We start from the raw sequence: 21084 nt of genomic DNA on the forward strand, positions 1-21084 counted from the left end.
CTTGCATCTTACTTTCACCATCTGCTGGCAGTAAAGACCATCGGAAACGTTTTCCAACCTCGCGTGTATTAATTCGTCCGAAGCAGCGTGACTGGATGGCAAATGAGTCGTCCGCAGGACTTCCGGAGCGCATCCGCCGACAGGCAAGCCTTGGCTCAGTCATTCAACCCTGCAACAGAGCACCTGCACACCGGGAGGGGCAGGACCCAGGATAGGAAGCCGAACAAGCCTCGTGCGATTTGACGCCACTCAAGTGCTCTATCTAATCGCGTTCAGTATAATATGCAGTGCCGCCGTTCGTTCAGTGTTCTGAAGTCAACTGACGTATCTACCTGGAAACGTACTTCGTCTTTACCGTTCCGCTGCGGCGGATGTACTTATACGCGTGATCAACATCACTTCCAGCGTGTACGTACGGGACCGTGCGAATCTGTTATAGTTTCACTGTATCGCTCCTCTTCTCGCCCGACGGCATGTCTGCTCTGCCGATGTGATCGGAGGTCTGTAACGAGACGGCGCGACGCGCGGCGCACGGACGCTGTGTACTAGGCAGCTGGGACACACCGGCGACCGAGCGGCGCCGGACGGACCGGTGGCCAGCCGGCCGCGCAACCCCACCCGGCAACCGGTGCACCCCAGCGCCTGCAATCGACTCCAGTGTTCTTACAATGAACTTAATAATGGCTCAACGTTCTGCTCGAGATAGGCTGGCTGATTGACTCAACGTTTGACTAAGCGTTCTAACAGACAATGACGCAACGACGAATTGGAGTGATCCGACTTAACTATGAGATGGAATGTGTTGAGCTTCGACAACGACGTCGTGCCGTGACACGCAGGCGCCTTGGTGCCCCCAGGTCGCAGGTCTGAGTGCAGTGTGATTAAATGTACCCTGAAACAGGAGCACGCTTCTGTTTCGGGGGGGGGGGGGGCGAAGCATGTGATCTCGGAGGGCAGTGACCGTAGTCCCATCGCCATCGGACAATACTGAATCGAGTCGGACTGCGTGTGATAGCGTTCGCTCAAGGCGCTTCCCCAGCGGGGTGGCCTGATCCGCTCACGTGTGGCCGGCGGCTGCGAGCCGGTATCCGGCGCCTCGGGCGTGCGGCTGCGGCTGTGGTAGCCCGTGCGTGTCCGATCCGTCAGCTGACCATACGGGGCCGGGCGCCTCCGACGGCCGGGTGACCTCGGCCGCAGCGTCCGGTCGGTAGCCTCCGGATCGGTCGACGGTCGACGGGCGGGCGTGCAAGCTGCGGCGGGGGTGTTCGGCCCGGTGCGGTCCGGTGCGATCCGGGACAGCCGGGAGTGGCGAGTCCGGCGCGGGGAGCGGCGCTTCTTTCTGCAAGCAGCGTTACGGGCGGCGGGGGCGGCGGTCGCAGCGCGCAGTGTGGGTAAGGTAGTGCAGGGCTACAGACGAAGTAGCGAGTGGGCGAGTATGACCTCTGTGCGGTAAGTACAGGCAGGCGAGCGGTGAACCAACACGACCAACCACGTACCCGAGTATACAAACCAACCAACCCAACTAATGGAGCCTAACATTAGAGAAGCAGCGAGAGTATCACAATGCGCACAGCCAAGAACTTTCCGCAGTCTCCGCATTCTGGCGACAGGCCATAGCACCACTCACAAGCGGACGACGCGCCGGAGAGCGTCCTTGCAGCCGAGGGAACACCAGCGCTTCGGGCGGGAACCCCGGACAGTCTGTCCTTAAGCGACGCGCAGCCGCCGTGGGTGACGTCACCGCAGGGTGCATGACGCAAGCCAACTTCTACGCAGGCTGTGAATCACACGTCCGCCCACGCGCGCACCCACGCACAACCAGATCGGCACAGCATGCAGCACGGCACAACAGCGGCACCACCCAAACACCGGCCTCAACACACATCACAAGTCAAAAGCAGAGATTTAGTGTCAATGCACAGTGCTTGCGCCTAATAAAACACCACAGATAGACCACCGGTAACCAATGCACAGCACCCCAGGGGCGGGAAAGTTTTATTGTCACAGACCTGGGGAACCGCCAGCGAATTGGGCCTCGTGAAGGGTATTTTGGAGCTGTGTACTCGTTTCACTTTCCAGCATCAATCTCGACCAATATTCCGTCTCATCCTTTCCCTCCGCTCTGCCTCGGTTCAGCCTTACTACTCAAATCAGATCTGGTTACAAAGCGTAACTCGATAATCCGGTCAAGCTTCGCCAAAAGCTGCTGAAACAAATGTAGCTCGGGTCCGGGGAGGGGTCGCCAAACCCCTACGGTGACAGAGGCAGCTGAGGCTACTGTCACCGCCCTGCCCCACTCACTTTATTCCGCCACTCCGCGTCACGGAAACAGCTTCCTCCCGGCCAACATGGCCGCCGAGTAGAATGACGTCACAAAGAAAGTAGGTCATCGCCGCCGTGGCAGCTGGTGGGCGCCGCCCCGACCACCAACCTAGGAGGAATGCAAACGACCTCCGGGAGTCAACAAGCCCCGATCAGCAGAACCTACCGACGGCGATTTCTGACAAGGCCCTGATGCGGGCACAAGGTCCTAGTCAGATTAAGCTTGAACCACAGCACTATCACTGCAAACCGGCAGCACAGCTCTTAGGTTTCACAAATCGGACACCTCAGCACCACCAGCACACTTCGCATTTTGCAAAGAGACTCTCAGACTCAAAATAAAGATCTTGGAAACCATACGGCTCTTGGACCCTATCAGAGGAGAGAGAACAGCACCACCACCACGCGGGAGCTCTGGAGCAGGAATGAGGCTTCAGACGCCGAGGGTTCCGGACTTCGATACCGAGCCAGGGGGACGCCGTCTAGACCTTTCCACCAATCACAATGTGCCATCGCCCCAGCCAAGGCCGGTGATTGGTGAAAGCCTGCTGCGTAGGTGCCGTTTCCAGAGACCGCCACCAGGGCGGCTGCCAAGGCCCCTGAAATGGCGCAACAACAAGGCTGGTGAGCGTCGCAATAGCGGACCAGGAGTTCTCAAGCCGGGCAGGAAAATTCCAGAGCCCAGTCGAGCCGCGTGACGCATTGAGAGCCCCCGTGATGGCAGCCCACGCCAGCAGTGACGTCATCCGACCGAGGGCGTCTGTCGCCGCCATCTTGCCGCCGTATTGATCTGTGGAAGAGAGAAGTTACAGATACAAACTTTACAAAATGTGCGCACGGGGCTGCACTTAAACCAGAGGTAACTTGTTCCTATATCAGACACATAGTACAGGGGCGCAAAAGCAAGCCACAAGCGCTGCATTAATTATCAACATTTACTGTTTTCTACAACGATCTCAGAAGCAGTTCAGGGCACCAGGCCTCACCAGTATTCCTCAGACGTGATTAAAGCCCCGACAAAATCGGTCGCAAGATGTAAAAAAACGTTAATTTCACCGATGCAGAACGCTTGTGAATCCACACAGAGCCAGCTCAGATCGCGGGCGAGGTATTCATTTTTGATAACGTTCCTGGTCAATTCTAGCCACTGCCCACTTTTACGGAATCATCCACTCAGTTCAACCGTTCCATCTACGTTCTTTTGCTGAGTTGTCGAAGGCCAACACGGTGGATGCGTTGGAGAGAGCGATGGAGGTGCGAAAACTGAGCAGGGCGGCGGCCGCCTTCGTTACTTCTGAACATACCCTGGCCGGATAAGCTTTGCATGGTGCTTGGGTTTATTTAGTGTTTCGGCAACAAAAACTGATATTGCCCAGTTTCAAGGCCAAAGTATTCTGGGGAAAACTGAGTAGGCCTGCTGCTCGCAGATATTTCCGCATTTTTTGTCCTCGCTGCGAGGATATTCGGCCAGTATGTTTTTTTTTTCAACGACGCCCGAACTTGAAAGTAAGGGTATTCAAGTAGTTCCAGTACATGACTTGATACTGTGGTTCTTCATACTTCCCCCACAAAGTTTTTCTCCTTGACCTGCTCAAGGTACTCACAATTGCAGTCCTGATGGCAATAACCTACAACTTTACTGATTTGCACTTCACCACAACATAAGGCCACATCAGCAACCTGTCCCTTCAGGATCCAATCCGCTCCCAATCCCAATATGTGCTCTCCACGGATGGGCATGGCACACAAGCATTGCCCATGAAATTGAAACGACTTGGCCAATCCGCAGTGCGAAGAAATTCGTGTACCACATGCAACGGCCATACGACAAATGACTATGTATTAAAGCAAGATTAGTCCTTCTGACCCTCCTCCTTAATATCAAGCACGTGCACTTCCAGATTTACAGGCCCACCAGTATAGATGTACATAAACGGACCAAAAGCCACGCGATGATCTACCGCGCATGTGGACCAATGCATACAGGATGCACCGAACTTCAACGTTCTGCATTAAAACGAATTGGACCAAGCTCGACTCTTGCCGCCAATAGCATGGTGCTGACTGGGATTAATTATCTGTGGAGCAAAGGAGCCGCCATAAGCAACCACAGCAGCTGACGGGGCGCTATGACAGTGAGCAAGGATTCGATTAAAGACTTCAAAACAGACATCTGAATCTCCGCGGCAGTGGATGCCGCCAAGTGAGATCCCGCCCACGATAGCTCCGAATCTCCCCATGTGCGACGAACGCCAGTCAGCTGGTGCGCTGCGCCCAGGCCCCAGCCGCACGCTCCGCTTCGGCCGAGGCCACCACCGCTGCCGACCTCCGCCGCCGGCCAAGGGCAGTCAGCTGATCGGCCGACGGCGTGTCCCGCTTTCACCAGACGGCGGCCGGCGCAGTTCGGTCCGTCCACCCAACATATGGCGCCGGCCGGTGCAGCTCGGCGCCGTAGCCATGCCGGCACGCCGCGCCATCACCCGACACAAGGAACAATAATATATATGTGCCGGTATTGAAAAATTGTATTTGACAGAGTTTGACATGAAAGCATGTGACGAAATGAGAATCCCTGTTTACGAGTTACGTAGGCATACCCCCAATGGTCACCGGGACAAGAACATCGACATTCGCGTTTCCTGTCTTATCCTCCCGCCTAATTGGAAGACATCTGAACGGTCCGATACTACTTCCAGCGCAAGGCATTCCATTCCAACATACATGGAAATATCCAACAATATTTCAGCGTGCTCCAAGGTCCTTTTTTCCATGAACTTTTTCTGCAGGTATCTTACACGAGTTGGGCAAACACATGCAGCTGAAGTTCCTGATTAGGAACCGCTTAAAATTACGTCGTGCACATCTTACACCGCCCCTACGTCTAACGTGGCAGTTTGTTTTAACATGTTGGACAATGCGCATCACTTGGATATCTTACATTCACAGGAGCATGCTAAAGAGAACACCATATAAATATTGCAGTCTCAATGCTGCGAACAGATGCCAACAAAAAGGATAGCTACGTCGGTACGTGCCTACATCAACATATAGGAAGGAATGCCGCAACGTTCTATGCGTTATAGATATACCCATATATATACATATATAGCCTGGCGAATTTCTCGCACTTACCCTCGCCACCGAAGTTCGTCTTGACCCCATGAACTCCTTTGCTGGCATCCTCGCTGAAGGCTCCATTTGAGGCCCCACTGTTTCTGAAGGGAACGCCCTCGGAAACCGGATGTGGGACAGTAGTGTAGACTTCACATCACTTCTCGAGACACATCACCGACCTTCAGTGAACTTAAGCCAGATACCCCGTGGTCTTAAACCATTCACGAAAACCAGATGCTCTGTCACAACTGAAGCTCATCGCTATTTTCCTCAGAAAATGGAGCGCGAGAATATTTTTGCAACAATACCACTCGCCCAAAAACACATGCCACACATCACGTGCTCTTCGGCTCAGGCAACTTCCAAGCAAACCCCAATAATGTCCCCGTGCACATGGCGCTGGTAAACACATTTGAGTATCGTCCAGGTATTTTAATAGGTTGGCTTACGGTCTCTGCCCAATTGCCGAGTTGCGAGAAATATGTCCCCGATGTTATTATCAAGCCACTTCTCAAGTACAAGACAGTGATCCGCTCCATTAAAACGGAACTGACGGTCCTATTCTAATTCATCAAATTTATGCTGTTTGTGGTAATGCTAAGCTTTGTTTAAGGGACCAGTAATGCGAAAAAATCCTTTCGTCAATGTTGACTTGCTACTCGCGCGACATTCGTGGGGACCCATGGAAAGGTTGCGCGACCGGGACTTGCCCCCCCCCCCCCTCTTCCTAGGATTGGCCTACTTGAGCAACATATCTTGGACTTTGAAGAAAGTGTTGGATCCACCCTTAGCGGTGTTACCCGCTCTAGCTGACAAAGAACATGGACGTGCTTGCTTGCAAAGGTGGCATCTAAATGCTGCGAAAACAAAGTTGTTACGCCAACTCGTTGAATCTGAACTATCTTGGAGAGGAAGCATGATAACATCAGCATAAGAGCCAGTGACGTCGCCAGGATTTCTAGGTCAAGGAAGCAGAAATGGTGGGGTAGGGGAGGGGTGTTAGGGGAAGAGCATCAAGCAAGAGAAGCCCCACTGTCTATCCCATTTTTCCCATCGTCAGGACAGCCCCCGGATAGAGGAGGCTTCTTTTGAGGTTGAGGGCGGAAGCTGCCCTGTTGTACCCCCGCCCCTACACTTGCCGACGCCTGCGCATATCATACAAGACTGGAGTGTTTTCGTTAAGAAAACGATGTATGCACCAGATTGCTTTTAAGCCAGTCAAATGGCATCGACGAGGACAAGATCTGCCACCTTAACGACGTGAAAACCGTGTTCCGTCACCTCCCAGCCCCATCGCATCCCATCTCTTCAAGGGTCCACCATGACTGCATACTGCATGAAGATATGAAGACTGCATGAAGACCGCATGAAGATAAGAAGACATGGTTGCAGTCCCATGTCGGTATGCATCCTTTTCTTCCATCTCATTTCGACATTTATTTGTCGCGTTTTTCGTCGCTTTGGAGGCGAACGTTCAAAAGTTATTTCAGGGGTGAGGTTTTCAGATGGGAAGCCTCCACCCCGACCTGGGCTCCAGCCTCCCGCTCCCGCAGTTTGAGAAAAAAGTGGGCCAAATCCAGGCAGAAATCCGTTGTTGGCGCATTATGGGGGGGGGGGGGGGAGGCTGCTTTAGATTCTGTTATTCGTACCTCCTCCCACTTATTCTGCAAAACCTCGGTCTCAGGTTATTGTCATACATTTACCTCAGCGCTCTAGATTCCTCTAGAGATGACGTAGTCGTTCATTGGTGTTTCCGGACGCGTCGACTGCAATGGTCATTTTGCGCCCAGATGACGTAGTCGTAAAATCCCACATTTCTGTCCCGCTGCCAAACGATCCCTCGAAATGCGTCGCTATGCTTGTACCATGATATGCCAGCGCGCAATAAATGTAATGCAAAGCGGCACTTACCAAACCGCGACGACTCCGCGCCTGCACACGCGTGCTTAGTCCGGTGGCAGTGTCTCGTTTTAGGACTGCCGCTGCCCTAGTTCGGATATGTCTAAGGCCCGAGTTATCACTCAAGGCAGTGGATGACGCGGGATGAAGGCCCCTGCAATATTCGAACATCGCTGATCCGCTGAGAGCAGTGGTGCGGGAAACGTGGTGACTTGTGTCACTCCAGTGCATAAGCGCGTCACTCCAGTACTTCAGGTGAAAAGGTTTACCCGCACATAGGAACATCAACGACTGTTTGAGTCGCGTTCATAACGATGTACAGAAGTTCATTGACATACCGAATATCTACCGATTTTATAGATCACAAAACTCCAGCATTCAGCATGCAACAAGAGATGGGACTTTGAGTTCAGGCCAAGTACAGTCTTTGAGTGCAGGCTGCCCCCCAAGTTGTCCGCTTCCCACCTCAGCATCGCTCTCGTGCTCATGACTGTCAAGGCCAAGCGGATGACGATAAGTCGGTATCAACGTCGCACCCCTCGCTCCTGATTTGAAGGGCGTTTATCTACTGAGCTGGCATAACATCAAACTAAGGGCTCCACGTTATCACAGCGTCACAAAAACCAGCGCCCACGGCTACTAATGGCGATTTTCCCTACTTTTATGACGCCTTCAAAGTTGTGGATGAAGGATTTTAAACAGGAATCACAAATTTGTGGAGGCACTGGTACAAACAACCTCTGTCTGAATGCGTCTTTGAAGATGCGGCGACACCGGGCTGTTGCCATTTTCGTTTCCGCGGCTTGGATGGGCAGATGTTTGGTTGCATCCAGGTCAGCGCCGCTGCCACCCTACCTACCCCGGTTCCAATCCTTGGCTGTGCTGGATCTTATTTATTGTTGAAAATAATCGAGGGCCGTTTTTCACCCGCCGCTCAAGCATTGACCATTCGAGCCGCGGTTCTGGACGCCTGCCGGCTCACCGACTCGCTCAGTCCCCGACACGTCCCGGCCGGCCCCTGGCGCAGGCTCGTTCAGACCCCGACATGTCCCGGCACAGGCTCGGCACCGGCCCGCTCAGGCCCCGACACGCCCCGGCCGGCCCCGGCACGCGGACGCCAGCTGACGCAACACCGGCGAGAGACCGGCGTCGGCCCGTGACGTCACGCGCCGCGGGCGGCGGCAGGCGCCGGCACGTCCGCTGCGGACGCCGGCGAGGCGGGGGTCGGACAAAGCCGCCGCGAAACAGCCACCAGAAAGTTTCACCGCTGGGATTGCACGCGTCACCAGTGGAAAGTCTGAGGGCGTTGAACTGGCTGCGGCCATGGGTGGAGCTGGAGAGTACAACATGGTACCCGGGAGGCGCGACAGCTTTCATCGACATTAGCAACCTTTGTGCGTTGGTCGTTAAGATATTTCAAGCCTGCGGCCCTCTCTCTCTCTCCCACATTATTTCTTCTCAGTATCGTTCAACCGTGGCTGCGGACAGCGTGGGACGGAGAAAACCATTGGTATTGGCAGAGCCGAAGGCAAGGAACACGCAGCCATAACGCTGCGCATTCCTCCTAAAACGCACATGTTGCGTACACCGGAGTGGAGTGCCCTCTGAAATCACGGTCGCAAAGCCCGTAATCCCGAACATCCTGTCATTCCCCTTCTTCCGCAGACTGTTCAATCGTCATCACATCGCCCCCCCCCCCCAAAAAAAAACCTCACACACAGGCGCACACTGCCAATCCCTATCTGCGAAATATCGGATGTGAAACGCCATTCCAAATGTGCAAACATCAGACGGGTGTCTTCTCCAGGAGCCGGTCAGCATTCGAGCCTGTAATCTCATCCAGGACCGGCCGCCCATGGGGTCAGGCGATTTTAGCTGGACCAGTCGGCTGTGCCTTCGATCAATGCAGCACGTAGTCGAGCCAGCTGATGTTGAACCGCGGCCAACTGGCCAGCGTCCGTGCACGTTCCAAAATGGCTGCCGTCTCGGCTGATAGCGGCGTATCTCTCGGACCGCGCCTACGGACGCCGCGGCGCGTCAGGGCAGCCGGTGATCTGCGGTGCACAAGTCCGGCCGAGTGTGGACAAATATAGCCTTGAACCGGACGCGGTCCACAGATGTGACGCGCGTCAGCCCACGCCGCCGGGTCTCGCCGATAAGCACGCCCCGGCGCCTGCCATGGCCGACGGTTGCTGCTCATCACACACAACAAAGGAAAGCAAGTAACTCCATGTGCTGTGAAACAGTCCCAAAATGATTTTGCGATCTGAAACACATAAAGCAGTGACGAAATGTGGAGCAAGTTGCGGCGTCCTCCAAAAAATCCTTGTTAACTAGGGAAATCGGGACAAGACGCTCACCTTCGGGTGACAGGCCCACCGACCCTCAACACAATACTACACCATGGCTCAGTTCCTGACGTTTGTTTTGATAGTCGTAGCGTTGAGTGATACCTGGTTTATCACTTACCGCTCTAATATCAAAGGAAGATTATTTGGGTTTTAGGGCACGTAACTATTAAGTCAATTTTTCGCCCGCTTCTGGGGCAGGTAGGGTGTCGTTTTGAAAAATACGTTGGGAGATTGGGAAAGTGGAACATGGTTGCAAGAGCCTCCATTCTCATGACAAGCCGAATTTCTCCATGAAATTAAGCCATTCCCTTTCGAAGAAGGGTAAATGACGGAACAATAAGAAAGGAAGCTGCAGTCTTTCCAACTGAATACGAAAGCACATCCCCGAACAGGCTGGTAGATCAAACCAATGCATACATTTGCGAAAAATGCGGAAAATTGTGTGACGATTCACGCCTTGTCTAACTATGGGGGGGGGGGGGGGCTAGAGGGAGGAAATATCCTTACCAGTGGACCGAATATCACACAGTCTAATCAAATCTGGCCCCAAACTTACTGTGGCATTGCTGCCACGGGCAAAGCACCCACGATGACAACAAATCGCTGCATTAGCTACAGGAGGGTCGTTTTCTGAGCTAAATGTGCAAAAAGTGTGACAACTAATTAGCGGATTCATTTGCCTCCCCTCCTCCCGAGTGCATTCCGTTAACTGTGTGGCAGTTATGGGAATGCCTTTTGGCCTTCGCATAGGCTCAAAAGGAGCCGGGCACGCGTTGGAGCGTCATTACTTCAGCTGTGCTCTATTCAAAAGCGTCACGACCGAGTTGGAAGCGCAGGTGCCAATATTTAAGTTGATCTGAGCTTGCTGGCGTTAAAAATATGACTTTTTGCACAAATTGTGAAAACTAATGTTTCTTTAACTTCACGAGCAATAAATTACAACGCTTTTTACCAAATACTTCCTCGGTTAAACAAGCCATTCCAAAGCAACGTCATAATTTACCGAGTCATTTACTTTTTTCTCTTCGATTGGAGTTTTAGTTATAACGCTGCAATTATTTCGCTTTTTGTGCTCGTTTAAAAAAAAAAACTAGACAAGTGTATGATTGCAGATGTCAGCCTATGCCATGCAGCTGGCTAATCAAACAAGAATATTAGCCAAGTACACGCATCGGTGCATGGAAAATATTTAGTCCGTCCAAAGTTATACACAATGTAGCGACCCCTAATGGAGGCCAATGCCATGGCCACTGAACCAGCGGCGCGGAATCCGCGTATGCGAAAATGGAAACCAATAATGGGCCAGTCATCAAAATAAAATGCTACGAAACTGAGTCCTGTGCCTACTAAGTCTGGACCTGGTGTCCCCATACTTTGGATCCATACAACCAAAATGAGGTTGCCACTCATGTGGTGTACAGTAAACATCTTACTAAATTGTACTAGGAGGGCAAGCAACATGTATGACCTGCAAGTTCCAGCCTTCATGAATGCCCTACCATTGCATTATACAAACAGGACAGGCCAGTTTGTCGTTGAGTTGGAACACAAGGAACTGAAAAAGGGGCTGTCCGCACAGGTGAGCACCAACAAACCGGTCAAAATACTGGGCCCAGCCACCAGCCGACTCTATTTTACCTCCACATGCCGCCGCACCGGGAACGGCCCGACAGAACGGAACGCCGAGGCTCTGTTATTTTCCATCCGCGCTGCGTGCTCGCTGGTGGCGCCGCGCCGTGCTTATCATGGCGTCAGGCCAGCGGGCGCCCCTCCCCCACCCCCCGCGCAGGGCCTCCCGGCCTCGGCCGGCCGACGCCGACGCCGCCGCCGCGCTCGGCCCGATCCGGTGCGGGCCGGAATGCCGCCAGCCGGCCGTCACCTGCCGCGAGGCGGGCCGCGCTCCCCCCCCCCCCCCCTCCCTCCCCACCGCCGCCGCGCGGGGAGGGGAGTCGGCGCCGGGGCAGCGGTGCCGCTGCCGGCCAGCACATGACGGCGCAGGCAGTCAGGGAGGCCGCGTCCGCGCCGGACCCGGAGAGGCCAATATCACACAACCAGCTGTACAGTACACCTACGGCCAGGTCCGGATCAGGTGCGGGCGGGCATCACAGGCCTCAAAATGCAGAGCTTGAATTACAGGTCGGCTTCAACTGGCTCTGTCGCAAGCACATTACATGCAATTTGAATCAGATGGCGCTTAGGAGCCGCCAAGTTATAAGCAATACCTGAGAAGTATGCTCCTACGTGGGATAGTTTATAAATCAGGCCCCGGTCGAACAATTAGACCTGGCAGACTGGGGAAACTACCCAGCACGCCACCTGCCGCCATCTTAGATTTGCTAACAACACGCGGCTGATCCTGTCGCCGTCTCGTGCATTTCCGCAATTCAAGGTGGGATCCAGAATGTCACCTTAGAAGGAAGGGGGGGGGGGGGGCAAGCCAAAGGTGGGTTTCGGGGCAAAGTCTTATCAGGTATCTTGCTTTGCATTTTGCATTTTGAAGAACAGCCTATTGCATTTTGTTTCCTTTTTCCCTGGACGGGTGTTAGAAAACAACCCTCCCTTACTCAAGAGTGATCTTCTTTAGTCATTGTTGGCCGACTTTGGTGATCTACAGAGGGGGGCGGGGGGGGGGGGCTATCACCCGGTTGCCACCTCACGTGGATTCACTCTTGGCGCAGCTGGCGCCGGTAAAAGCCGTTCACGCAGCTGCAGAGAGGGGTGCCGGCAGAGTGGGAGAGGTGTAGGGAGGGGTGCGGGGAGAGATGCCGGCAGAGCGGGAGAGGTGCAGGGAGAGATGCCAGCATCGTTCAAACGGTGTCTGGATGAAGGGAAAATGGAGGTGGGTGAAATTCAGGAGATAAAAAAGACAGACAAAAGGAACAAAAGGCTACAGGGATCTCCACCACTTCCCTGCCGATCTTAACCTCTTGCCAGCTGGATCTTCTGAATCTTCCATTTCGGCCTTTTGCCCCCTGACTTTCGGTCAACCTGAATACATCCCCACGAATTTAGGATAACTTTTTCGCTAAGTTCGATCCGTATAACCCGTGCCGTAAACATGCAGCCCTGGACCACGCAATGGAAGCAACGCGGTGATCACATTTTCTCACTTATGCACAGACTTCGTCATACCGATGTTTCGCGCCCACTCCATTGCACGCTGATTTAAATGTAGGAGCAATCATTGAGCCCCAAATCACAATGGCCTGCACGACCGTCGTCCGATTCTGGAAGCGTTTGGCTGTACCCACTTTCAAGACAGTTTTGTTGAGTTTGCGAGGTTTCTTCATCGCAATAGAGGAAACGCAAACGTATTTCGAGAGCGGTCCCCGTCTGACGCTGCAATAGCATTTCACAACGAAGGCACATGCTATACAGACACGTCAACTGTTGAACATCGCGTACTAGGTCAATATAGTTCGTGGTCATTTCATCGATCATTGATATTGATCACACGGTATGGCTGCCGCACGAAATGTCAATACTAGGATGCACCTCACAGTCCCATAAGTCGTCAGAAAGTTGTTTGGTGCTCCCTTTGTCTCCAGTATCCACCGAACTATTGTCCAATCGAATCAGGTCGGGCTTTGGTAGTCTGGGTATCTTTTCCAAACGTTTACTAAGAGACGATTATAAAGAGCAGCCCATTTTGTTCGCGCTACTCTACTTATGTGTGCCGTCCTGTATTGGCATCCTGTGGTTTTTAATGCTGCTTTAAGGGAAGCTGCCGCTATGGAAATTAAAAAAAACTAGTGCCTTGCGATTCCCAACTATGCTTGCCTATTTGCTTTAACGTTTGTGACGTTTGAAAACGAGAAGGTAGACCAAGAAATGGCGCTAGGTGGATCCTGAAATATGTCACTCGCAAAAACACCCAAAAGTCGACCGAGAGCCCAGCAAAAAGCCGCATTTCTGCCGATCCAGACGTGTGGGTACGCCGGTCCAAAAGTTGCATCTCCAGTCTGTGCACATACCCCAGCAGTGTCTGCCGTGCCGGAGCGCTTTCTCCACATAAGTACCAGGGAGAATGACCGTCGGTTGCCACATCGGGACAACGACCCCTGCCGGAATGCAATGTACAGACGTGTGTCTGGCTCTCAAGTTTCTTCCCAGGAACCGCTTCCCGGCTCCTGGACCAGGAGGAACCCAAGCGCCAGTGAGGAATCAAGCTGGGGGATTCAGCATGAACCAGGATCCAGCACTGCGCTACGCCGAGGGAGTAAGCGAGGACCAGAATCCGGTCTTTCACTAACATGACAGATCCATAACGAACTGAGGCCCAACCTGCATTTATGCCTAAGGATCTAGCAAGAACCGAAGTCCAGGATATGCCTGGAATCTAGCATCCGGCTTGGTATACGGCCAGAACCGGAAGAACCAAGATCCGTCTAAAATTATGCCGAGAGATCCTGCACAAACCCACATCCGGCCAGCCCGATGGTGCTGAGGCCTGGATAAGGGCGGCCTCCTCAAAGCTGCGGGCCCGAAAAGCGCGCGCTAACGAAGAGCAGTGCTTCAATGGGAACATCTCACATTTTTATGTTTTTCACTTATTATTACATTACCCGCGTACAATTTGATCAGTAATACTAATTTTCTCGATTTTGTATCATCCGGAAAAGCTCAGAATTTTTATTTGAAGTAGCCGACCCGCGGGAAGAATCCCATTGGACTCCCTGCTGAACACTATGAAAGTAATACACATCTTTCATTTCTCTTGCCCATGGTGGTCCCCATGACGACCGTGGTCGTGACTGCGGGGATAAAGCGCAGTGCTGTTACACAGCGTTGACAGCATAATTTGGGCTTGGAAATAATAGAAGTTGACATATTCATTATATCTTTACAGCTATTCCCAGTATTGTTATATGACGAAACATCTCCAGAGGTTTCACTAGAGCATGCTTTGAACTATGCTCTAAAGATAGGACACTCCGCAATGCTAGCAGCGTGGTGGGTTTTGGCAGGTTTTCAGAACGCAAGAGACAAAATTAGTATTTGTAGTTACTTTAAGACACTCAACCATTTTTTTTTAATTCCAAACGGCATACCAAAAGGACCGATTTTCCGACGAAAGCTTACGATTGTGTAACATACGAATGCGATAATTAACTAACTGGAGGCAGGTGCGGTGCCACGGGGTTTGGGTTACGATGAGAGGGGCAGGATTTTCTAGGGGCCTCCTGGACACAACAGGACCTCGTCACAGAGGATCTCCTGCGCAGCGTTGTATTCAAGGGGGGGGGGGGGGCACCGAGGGTATGTGCCCTTAATCAAACTGTTACATATATCACATCCATGTAAATAAATGTCAACAGTTGAAAAATCTAAAATCAGACATTCCTAATTATCCAACAAATGGTCTCACTAGCCTAAAACAGGACTTCCTGTTCCCGAAAAGGGCCTCCCGATGCATAGAGGGGCCACCTAAAGCAGGACAGGATGCTTACCATACACAAAGTGAACCACCAAGTCTAGCCAAAAGGCCATCCTTTGTCAACACAAGGCATACTGATCCGCAACTGCGCCTATCTGATGCATCGAAGGGGCTTCCTACTCCGGAAATAGGCTCTTCTGAACATAGAAGGTGCCTTCTAAACCGGAACAGGGCCTCCGGAGCCAGCAAAGGGGCCTCCTAAACACAACAGTTGGCCTGTTGATCTCCGCTCCCTCGGCGCCGCGTTCGAATAGGTTTTTCCTGCCAAACCGCGAGGGCCGCAAGGCTCTCCCGCGCCCTCGTCGCGGTATTCGCACCCGTCTGAGCTGGTAATCCACAAGCGCCGAGAAGTTCCACGCCCTCAAGGTGCCGTGTTCGCGTGGGTGGGTCGGGCGGCCCGGCCAGCTCCTCCCGTGCCGGGGGCCGGTTCAGGCTCCACGCTCGCCCACGGTCGCCGGGCCCCAGACCAGACAGCTGTATCGACCAGGCGTCGCGGTCAGACGGTGACCTTCAGACGTGACCTCTGCGCCGCACTGCACTGCGACGCGGGGGCAACTAACCGGACCGTCCGGGCGCGCCGCCACGTCACCGCGACGACCAACGGCGGATGCATATCATCGATACAGGGTTTATTAACATACTGAGAAGCAAGAGGCGAATAAGTCTACTGAAAATCAAAGTGCGGCTTTTGAATAAAATCAAACCAACCACGCCAAACTGTCGAATGGCCGTCGAGCTTAACTACGTAGACCACGGTGCAACTCCCGCAAAGGTATATCAGCTATACGCGATTTAGGAGCCCCGCTCGGCGAGCAGGCGGCGGGGCGGCCGGGCCAGACGGCAGCTCCGCGGACCGACACAAGAGGTCTATTCGCAGCGCACCAAGAATGTGCCTTTCTTCCGTCCGGGTAGCTGCGCACGCCAAATGGTGCATAATCTAAGGGGCATGACGTCATGAGTGACGTCGACAGCAAAGATTGTGCGTCAGCTGGGTAGCTGGGAACACATACTACTGATTGAAGAATATCCCACGGATTCTGCGTCATTTGGTGTTCGCAGCGACCCGGGCGACAAAGATTCCACGTGAAGTGACGGACGCGCATAATCTTTGCCTGTGACTCGATCGGAGCGGGACAGAAACGGCGCACAAATTGTGTTATAAGGAGGCTATTTTGCGTGTCCAGTGCCGACCACGAATGATGAAAACGTGTTTTATGTGTAACAAAGAGCATAATTTGCAATTTCCATACTAAGTAGCACCCAACGCGCTTGCAAACGAAAATATTGGGTCTCCGCATGCGCAGTAATTGTCACGACAGTTCCGAAGATGTACACAAAACACGAGTTACGCTGCAAACACGGCGGACAAAAATTATACGCGACGCCACATAGAACAGAACACTTGTGCGCAGCGAATACACCCTGGGTCTAACGAGCTGCCCCCCGGCGGCTGGCGGCGTGACCCTGGGGCACGTCCGTGCAGAGTGTTGCAAACAAGAGCGTGACGCACGTCAGCGCCGAGCGAGCGCGGCGAACGAAATTTCAGCCGATCGCACAACCGTTTACTGCGGAGTGAGCACGGCACGCGTTCGAAACAGCGATGTGAGGCAGAGGTCATTGCACACAAACAGACGCTGGGAAACCAGCACCGTTATAACGCCCAGAAAGGCGGCCACGGAACGGGAGCGTGAACCGTTAACTTCGTTTCCGGCATGCCAAATCGGTACACCAGAGACCTTGTCGATCTCTCGCTTTGCGGTGTTTTGTGAAGCAACGAAAGGTGGTGTAACGCCGCGATGCTTGGTGATGCAGCGAGCGGCGCTGAAGCGCGATCAGTCACGCTCCGTGACGTCATTCCAACATGGCGACGCCAGGACAGGGGCACCATATGGACGCGCCTCAGCTGCGCCAGAGTCGTCATAGGCCCGCCAATCCTAGCCGACGAACTCGCGTTCGGGTTCGCATCGTACCTGTGCACACCCGAGGAAAATGACCTCCCGCTGAAGCCGTCGTCTGTCGGCTTCCCGAACCAGCTGGCGAACTGGGCTCGAACGGGCGTTCCGGTCTTGAATGTGCCGTGGCTGGCGCGGAGCCAACTGCGAGCGACCTCGCCTGAACACAGATCCGGGGCAGCATATCGGTTATCCACTGAGCTGTGTTATGACCAGCACCTGAAATTGGGTTTGGCTCTTGGGGGAGAGAATATAAATATTGAAGTCACGGCTTGTAGTGAGAACAAAATAGCCCATGTGAATTTGCACTGCATTCAAAGCTGGCGCTAAAGGACCTTCTTTGGCAGCAGATGACAGTGAACACCATGCTCTAGCTGGTCTCAGTGATTGCCAAAGACCATTAGAAATTGTCTAATGGTCTTTTTTTTCTTGCAATTCTTAAACCTAGCTTCCGAAGTAAATGCTTCCTTCCTAAGTCTATGCTTGCACCTACTGTATTTTTTAAGCTATGGAGGTGATAGGAAGTTGTTAATATTGATAATTCTATTATAAAGGTGTCAGTCTCAATAAAGGCTGATAGAAGCAGATGCTTAAAATGTTGTGCACCTGTTGCACCATTCCCCGGAGCACATAATGCTAAGTTTATGATTGAAATGTCATGCAAGCCACAACATAAATAGGAGCATCTGGGGCATTGTAGTTAGTTCAGCTACATTCTGGCCCAGGCGCAATCTTTCTCACCCAGAGGTTCTATTATGGGGCAATGTGATACTCGCCTAGGCTTTTACTGACCTAGCTGTACTTAATTCGGGAGCAAGTGTGTAGTTCCCCATTTAGTTGGATAGGATGCCAGCTGCTCCCCAACATTGAGAAAAAAGCTTGGTCAAAATAAGGGAAAACATGGTTTGCACCATTTCTGGGGGACAAAATATTTCTCTGCTCACCCGCTCCATCAAGTTATGTACAAAACTACACCATCTGGGACGTCAGGCTGCTGCGTTATCGGGGCTCGGAGGCCAACGCAGCAGGGGCGGAGGAATTATTTCATCCTCACAGAGCAATCCAGTCGCATAAGGTTAGCATCACTACACCTTCTCACCGGCGTTGAGTCTAATACAATACTTTCCTCAGTGCATGACACTGAGCTAAATTTATATATTGGCTTTATCTGCACTACCGACCAGTCGCGCTACCACCGCCCCTCGCGCGGCTCCTCCAGAACAAGGTCGGTGGGGTACATTAATGGCGCGCACGCAATAGCAGTCTTCAAAGACAGAGCCTCTGCAGGTTATTTATCGGTTCTGATATTCCTTTTTGGCTCCTTATTGCTTTTGTAAAAAATATTGGTTGGCAAAACCCGACTAAAACAAAATGTAGATCTAAAAAACATAAATAATTATATAAATACACTAGTTAAGGCTCTCCTTAACGGAGAATGAGAAACCCTGCTTTAGCTTTATACTCGGATCATGATTCTGCGGGGACGCTTTGAAGATCGATATAAAAAATTTCACACTTTTGTTTGATGACTCTTGTATGCATTTTCATCATGTATTCAGCTCGGAGTTTTCAGTGGAGAACATGCCTTCTCTCCAATGCTAAATCCTCCCCAAGAGCCGGAGACTCGCGGCGCCGTGGTTTTCCACGTGCCCGAGCGAGTATTTGGGATGATGTTTGACGTCACCATTATACGCTCAATACAATATCCATTTTTGATAGTTTTTAAGGTACATGTAACTGTGACATAACATATTTTCGTATCAATTTTTCTTGTGTTTCTATGATTTCTACGTGCAATCCAGAAACGTTGAATCGTGCTGTGTACGAGATATTCTCTGTGCTTTCCCGTGGTCCGTCAAGAGACACTGTTGTTTTGGGTGAAGGCTCGGGCCCGGTGTATGGGCGCGTTGGTGTCGTTGGATGGTAGGTGAGTTAAACATGTGCTGGTGAGCAGCAACAGACCTGAGCACCGAATACATTGCAAGGAAAGATTATGTGTGATATGGAGAGAGATTCGGCTGTAACCCGCAGGCAGTATCCCCCGTTCAGTCGTGAGTGTGACGCGCGATGCCGTCGAAGTTGCAGGAACAGCTTGCCTCCATCTGGCGTCGCTCACAGAGAACAATTTTTTACATTCTTTCCAGTGTATATTTGTGGAGAACAAAATGTCTTGGGGCTAAAAACACCAAGAAACACCCAAGTTTCAGACACTGGTCATGACTTTCGACGGAAGGGCCAACCCCAAAATAGCTACATATGTTGACAAGTGCGGCACACTTCCTCATCCACGTGACATTTTCGGTTTTAGTAAGTTTCCTCTTTACGGTGTAACATGCTGAAAACTTTTGGTCGTCGCACGGACCCGATGGGAGGTCAGTGCCACGTGACAGTGCCTTCATTCTGGTCGGGTCTTCCAGCTACCAGCTAAACGATTTCAGAAGCAGCAAAGAAGTAGTAATATTTGTGGCGTCTTAGATTCTCTGGGGTTGAAACTTGCATCTGGAAAACCAATTTTTCGCTAGTTTGAAAAAAGCCAACGTAAAACTTCCGGTCATCCAAAATGCTTTCACTGGAGTCATTCACTTATGCGGGCATAAAAACACTCCGAAATTTCAAACACACATGTCATAAAAACACTCCACAATTTCTCCATGCACAGTGCCAGTCGTCACTGAAATTAACGACAGCAAAACCTCCCAGGCCACTTACATCATGTAAATAAGCTTGCTTGTCATTGTGGTTTAATTTCAAGTACAAACATGTATGTTGAAGCACGTTTTCACCTGAAGTACGGCGGTGATCGCAACTCCCTGGAGGTGAGTCAGTGTTGATTCATTTGATTCCAAGAGTCCAATCAAATCTACTTCTGCATGACGTCAAATCCCGGGGATTCAAATCCGAGTTAATCACAGACAATTGGGAATATCCCATCTCTTACCCTTGATCTGATTCCAAGCCTGAAGCAAAACGACCACATGTCCGCTTGGACTTTTCGTTAACGTAAAACACGTAGGAGCACATTTTCAGTTTTTTTAAGGGCCGTCTGCGAAGTAAAAATTGAGCACAAACAGGGAAGATTCCCTGCTGCTTCCTCAAGACCATGCCACTGTTCCATGGAACTTTCAGCGACAAATAATAATTTCGGACGAACACCTCCAGCACACTCATGGACCAATTGTCCAAGGGCAAAATTAGACACATTCTGTTTCTGCTAAAATGAAACAGTCCAAAGACAGGCCCGCATTGGTCTAAAGCCGCTGGGTTTTTGCTGAAATTCTGACGTTTCAAAACAAAATAACAAAAAAGGCAAAATAACCTATTGTAAGACCTCACACGGCAGAGAAGTATATGCGCCTATCATACTGCACTTGCAAATGACCAATACGCTTTTCCAAGCTGCGCCTTTTTCTTGCTTCCATACTTTCCGACAGGCTTTCCATGCTTTAGCTATTCGATGAGTCAATTATAACCAGGTTTACTGAACTAAGCCTTTGGCCGCAGGAAGACAAAACCAAGACCATTTTGATCTATGGAGACGCCTTTTGCGAGCAGTGACACAAAGAACGCTATAGAGGAACTCCCAAAAATGTTCTTCTCTATTTCCGCTATATTTTTTTCTATATTCCTATTAGACGAGATGGGCTAAGTCCATGTCTTTTCCACCACGAATAACGAGATCATTGGCTAGCATCTCTTGAGCCGTACAGTTAACGTTCAGTTTCAGACTATGAGCCGGCGGCATCCCATGCATAGACACTTCACAGAAGAGGAAGGCACTGCAACCGCAAAAACCACGCCACACAGGTTTGTCAGACCCCAGCCATCACCAAGCGCACGCACATGCTTTTCGCCAAGCGCCTTTATTTTCCTCTCAACCCCAAAGTACCCCACGCTTATGAAAAGAACGGACACACATGATTAGGAAGGGCTGATGGCGAGACCTGACGCACATCTCGTAAGGGAAATAACAAGAACTGGCAGCGTTCTGACAAGGAACGTTTGATCACTC

General features: G+C 51.7%; 1 protein-coding gene across 1 annotated transcript in view; it reads right to left on the minus strand.

The window, feature by feature from the left end:
* Positions 1-3051: 3051 nt before the first annotated feature.
* LOC119096835 (RNA-binding protein 45-like) overlaps positions 3052-21084 on the minus strand; it is a 37212-nt gene continuing 19179 nt past the window's right edge. The window contains 1 exon segment of the mRNA XM_037219796.1: positions 3052-3112. The gene's annotated coding sequence lies outside the window, so the exon portion shown is untranslated.

The sequence above is a fragment of the Pollicipes pollicipes genome, unplaced genomic scaffold (genome assembly GCF_011947565.3).
Source record: "Pollicipes pollicipes isolate AB1234 unplaced genomic scaffold, Ppol_2.1 Scaffold_4295;HRSCAF=5057_pilon_pilon_pilon, whole genome shotgun sequence".
Lineage (NCBI taxonomy): Eukaryota > Metazoa > Arthropoda > Thecostraca > Pollicipedomorpha > Pollicipedidae > Pollicipes > Pollicipes pollicipes.